Source organism: Pinus tabuliformis, chromosome 4_2 (genome assembly GCF_031772625.1).
Source record: "Pinus tabuliformis cultivar Carrire ecotype Pingquan chromosome 4_2, CPIR1, whole genome shotgun sequence".
Taxonomy (NCBI): Eukaryota; Viridiplantae; Streptophyta; class Pinopsida; order Pinales; family Pinaceae; genus Pinus; species Pinus tabuliformis.
The window spans coordinates 283647837-283653612 of record NC_142304.1 but is presented as its reverse complement, the minus strand read 5'-3'; the positions used below and the strand labels follow the sequence as shown (position 1 = coordinate 283653612).

The window sequence follows — 5776 nt, the reverse complement described above, 5'->3', positions numbered from 1 at the left end:
CCTCCCATATCTCATAAAAAGGCGTGAAATTTTTTATATACTCTCCAATAAGCCCAAGGATCGCATACCTTTTAAAACTTTGCATTACCATTATATGTTTCTCCTTGAAGATATATAATATGTTTCTTCTTTAACATATATATTATGTTTCACATTTCTTAATATTTGACAAAATACTAAAGTTGAAAAGAATATAAAATCTCACTTTTTAGAATATTTTATGATATAAGAGATTGATTTAAGTGATGTTTTGGGTTAGGAGAGGTTAGCTTTATATAATAAAAGATTATTAACAATTTTAAAGTCTAAATTTTGACAATTCAACATAATTTGGCTTTACATAATAATAAAAAAGAAATTAAGAATTTTTATTTCATATATCTTATTCATAACATTTTAATGGTTTATTCATATAGTAATAAAAAATTCATTTTTATAGGCAATTTGAAAATGATAATTTTAAGAGTGTTTACATCTAAAAAGTGCGGGAATAGTTTGAGATATGGTAGCACACAGTGTCCCATCATTGTGAGTTTTTAATACCATGAAAATGATCATTTAAGAGTGTTTACGGCGAGGGAATAGTTTGAGATATGATAGAACACATTATCCCATCATCGAGTTCTTAATACCATGATTGTTCACTAGTGAGAAAAAATCGCACGGAGAGAACATAGAAAAATAACCGAATGTAGAGAATTAAAAAAAAAAAAAACAAAAACAAAAACAAAATTTGTAAAAAAAATCGTAAAACAAATATTATATACTTTTAAATTTTGTATTTGTAATTTAACTTTAAAAAACAAAAAAAATTAGTAAGAAAAATTCATAAAACAAATATTATATACTTTTAAATTTTATATTTGTAATCTAATTGAAAAAATTAACATACTCGTAGAGGAGCTAATTTATTTGTAGATATTTCCTGGTACCTAAAGCCATCACTTATATTTTATTAATCTATAAATAATTTATATTTTATTAATTTATAAGTAAATAAACAATTAACACTGTAAATTGTTACACAATTGATGCTATATAAAAAAGGTTAAAATTTTATCTATGATTTAGAATTAATGTTTTAACACGGTCTACGATGAAGCCATTATCACCTAAATCAATTTAAACTATCTATGATTTAATATTCAATAATCCAACAAAACTACAATGAACATCTTCCACGAGCTTATCATCATTATAACATATATTGCTTCAGCTGAGATTCTAGTGTGTCAATTTTGTTTCATAACTACGGGTTATCGCTCTGTATAATTTTATTGGAATTAACGTGACCTCGGAGAATTTCTCTGATGAGATAAGAAAAACGCTCTGATCGAAGGATGGTAATGTATTCATAGAAGTCGCTGGAAAAAATCATTTGGGTATGAGGATTTTCAAGATTTCAATGGAAATCTGGATGTGGGATGCAATGTTACGATGTGGGTCGAAGAGATTGAGCTCTTTCTTTTTCTGGATTATGGGATTTGAATGCAGGAGTTGTTTCTATGGATGATAAAATTATGAGATTGAGGATTGTGGTCTTTGAATGCAGAAATTGCTTCTTTGGATGATAAACTTGTGCTTTTTTTATAAACAGTTGTGTGGATTCTCCTAAGTTTTTATTGATTTCTCTTTTGTGTATCATTCTTGTCATTGTCAACCCCATTATCATATCAATGTCTGGGATGAGAAAGACAGGGATGGGATCAGTGAGGGCTCAATGTCTTTGTTGTCATCAGAGTCCAAGTGGGTTGATGGCAGTGAAATGGAAGGGGAATCCCCAAGGTGGTTTGTTGACGATGATCAGACAGGACACAAAATGAGGCGTGGGCTCGTTCGGAAGACCAAGTGAGTGGATTCCTTTGATGTGGAGGCCATGGAGGTGCCTGGTGTTCATAAGGGCCATGATAAGGACCTTTCATTAGGACGGACGCTCGGCTTGGCATTCCAAACACTTGGAGTGGTCTATGGTGATATGGGTACCAACCCCTTGTATGTTTTCACTAGTGTATTCATCCAAGCTCGTACCAAAGGAGAGGAAGATGTTTTGGGTGCATTAGCTTTAGTGATGTACACAATAGCCCTCATCCCTTTGGCTAAATATGTGTTCATTATGCTCAAAGCCAATGACAATGGTGAAGGGGGGACATTTTCCTTGTACTCTTTGATTTGCATATATGCAAAGGTCAATCTGCTCCCCAACTAGCAACCATCAGATGAAAAAAATTCCAGTTTCAAGCTCAAGTTGCCCACCCCGGAACTGGAAAGATGATTAAGAATCAAAGAAAGCCTTTAGGGAAGTACAAAATTGAAGACCTTACTGCTACTCTTGTTTCTCATGGGTACTTCCATGGTAATTGGGGATGGCATACTTACACCTGCAATATCAGTCATGTCTGTTGTTAATGGCCTGCAAGATGAAATATCTAGCTTTACAGAAGACACAGTGGTCATTGTCTCAATCATATTCCTGGTGATCTTGTTCAGCATAAAACAGTTTGGTACAAGCAAAGTAGGCATGACATTTTCTCCGGCACTCATGATATGGTTTTTCTCTATTGGTTCTATTTGACTTTACAATATTATTTAACATGACATGACAATTTTAAGGGCATTCAATCATGTTTATATCTATTACTTGTTCAAGAGGAACACTATCAAAGCATGGATGTCCCTAGGAGGTTGCGTGTTATGCATAATAGGAGCTGAAGCTATGTTTGCTGATTTGGGTCACTTCTCAGTAAGATCCATCCAGATAGCCTTCACATGTGTAGTATTCCCATGCCTACTATTGGCTTACATGGATCAAGTTGCATATCTTATGAAGCATCCCTCTGTGGTGGAGAAGGTATTCTATGCTTCAATTCCAGATGGTTTTATCTAGCCAGTCTTCGTGACAGCTATTGTTGTTGCCATGATTGCAAGCCAGGCAATGATCTCGGCAACAATTTCATCTATTAAAATGTCCATGGCCCTAGGATGCTTTCTCAGATTGAAAATAATTCACACATCCCGACGGTTCATGGGTCAGATCTACATTCTTGTCATCAACTGGGTTCTAATGATAATGTGTGTCTTGGTATGTGATTGTTTTAAGAGCACGGTTGAGATATCAAATGCATATGGCATTGCAAAGGTAGGGATGATTATGGTGACTACAAGCCTAGTGACTCTTGTCATGGTTCTTATATGGGCAAAAAATAAATTCCTTGCGATTGGATTTCCTGTTCTATTTGGATCAATTGAGCTGATTTATTTTTCTACAGTTTTGATGAAAGTGGGGGAAAATGGTTGGATAAATGGTTTTTTCCACCTGCTTCCTTCTTGTGATGTACATTTGGAACTATGGAAGTGTTCTGAATTATCAGGAGTTGTATATCTTGTTGGTCACGGAGATGTCAAGGCTAGAAAGGATTCATGGTTTCTTAAGAAACTGGTTATAATCTACTTCTATGCTTTCATGAGGGCAAACTGCAGGGCAGGCCCTGCAAGCCTCAATGTACCTCACACCAATCTCTTGCAAGTTAGCATGACATATACTGTCTAACTTGAAGGTTTCCATGAATCAGACATGCTGAATTTTTTTCAAGGACCAAGTCACAACATCAATATGGTGATGGATAACAAAGATTTCCTTGAAGGTGGCAGAGATAAAGTGAATTTTAATGTGAAGTTAATAATCATAAGTTTTGTTGTCGACCAAGATCTTCATTACTTAGTCCTTGATTTTGTTTGATAGAGAATAATAGCCATTCCTACGATTAATCACTGATATTTACGAACAAAGACACCATTCTTTTTTCAATGAAGATGATAGGTGGTATTTTATATGCATGGTTAAGCCTAAGATAAGCCATGTTTTCTACATAAGAAAGTTATATTAAGTTATATCCATGAAAATGAAAGGAAGATGACATTGCATGTTTCCTCGTATAGCTAACCATCGCTCAATAACTTTGGATGCTTCTCCACCTCATTCATTACATCATTGCTTAAGAACCTTGGATGCTTCTCCATTTTTTTTGACATCATGTATTGATTATGTTGTTGATGGAGGTTTTACACTAAGTTTTTCAACATCGAGCTTACTAGGGCTTGCACCACCGGGGTTATTAGTAAGAATCTCATGAGGTTTGCATAGCCATGATTATTAGAATCAAAATAGTAGGATTTTCACTAAAAAACAGTTCATAGAGCTTTCCTGCTGGGGAGAAAATCACAAGTTCAACTTCTGCAGTGCAGAGCACTGAGAGCTTTTTTGCTTTCTTCAGCAATCCACCTACGTTTGGAAAATGTAGCCTGCCTACTGGCGATGTTCTCAATCCTCTTCCTCTGCATCTTTCCCCTCACTATTCTTGTATGTCCTCTTTCGTTTTTCCCTCCAAACAAACCCTCTCAAATCGAGAAAGCAGAACAACTCACTCGATGAGAATCCAATTATCGCTTCTAACGATAACCCAATACGATACCAGAAGTGATTACACAAAACCTCATTGACTCTTCATTTGTTTGGAAAAGAGCCAAGCATATACTTCTGACGAGGGTTTCCGTCTCAAGTCTGGCTCACAGGACGTCGCTTAGTCAATTGCGAGAAAAGTTTTCCACCTGCCTGTCACATACGGTCTGTCACACTATATATTAAAATCAGGGACAATCCTTTCTCGGAGTGGACAATCCATTTGAATGCATTGATCAATGCTTTGTGCAATGCTGGTAGAGTGGACCATGCAAGGAACTATCTAATGGAGATGAAAAAATTTAAATCCTGATATAGTTTGCTATAGGACATTCATTGGAGGCCTATGCAAGTTGGGTATGGTGGATGAGGCAGTGAATCAACTGGCGATAATGATTAGAAAGGGTCTCTCACACCCACATATGCTCTGTACTATTCACTCATCAAAGCTTGCTGCAAATCAAAGAAAGTTCAAGCCGTTGCCCAGATACTGAACCAAATGCTTAGGGAACGTGTTGTTCCGAGTCATGCAAGTTTTATCTATGGCATGCATCATCTTGGGAAGGTAGGAAAAAAAATTGAGGCATAAAAATTCTTGAAGAAGTGATAGATTGTAAATTCTTTGTACATGTTAAAGTATACACAGAAGTAATATCTGCTCTATTTCAGACCAGTGAAGTGGAAAAATCATTACAATTAGAAGGCAAAATAATTAGAAGAGGTTGTGAAACTGACTTTTTGACTCTGTGAAACAGTGTTTCTCTAAGGGAAAAATTGATGAGGTATCAAAGATTTTAGAAGGCATAAACCAAAGATATCTGGTACAAGGTATTACATTATGAAAAAATTGAAATGGTCAGATTTATTGTTTTTCCAAGGAGACCACTCTTGCTTGAAGGAATGGAGAGGGCTCTGCTCGTAAGAAAGTACTGAACCAAGACCATTGTCAAAAAATGTTGAACCAAGAGTATTGTTAAAAAGCAATGTTGCTTAGTTGCATGAAAATTTAATTGTCCAAAATTTAATTTTGGACTCTTTGCTGGCAAAATTTCATATAAAGGTATGCCCTTTTGCCTTATAACATGATGATTTTAATGAAAATGGAGGAAGGGAATCAATTTCAAAGAATCAACTGAAGTTAAAAAATATTAGATTATCAATTATAATCCATAGGAAGGGAGGAAAATAAAGGGTATGGTTGTGCTTAGCCTAAAACGTTTGCCTCTCATTTGAGAACTTTGCAAAAACTCAACTTTATTTCTAAATCTATAAACACAACTCTAAGTTTACATCTCAGTTTACAGGTAAAGATTCGGTTTA

At 35.2% G+C, this 5776-nt stretch overlaps 1 pseudogene; it reads left to right on the top strand.

Annotated features, from left to right (window-relative positions):
- Positions 1 to 1720: 1720 nt before the first annotated feature.
- LOC149169104 (putative potassium transporter 12 pseudogene) lies at positions 1721 to 3443 on the top strand (annotated as a pseudogene).
- The last annotated feature ends 2333 nt before the right edge of the window (positions 3444 to 5776 follow it).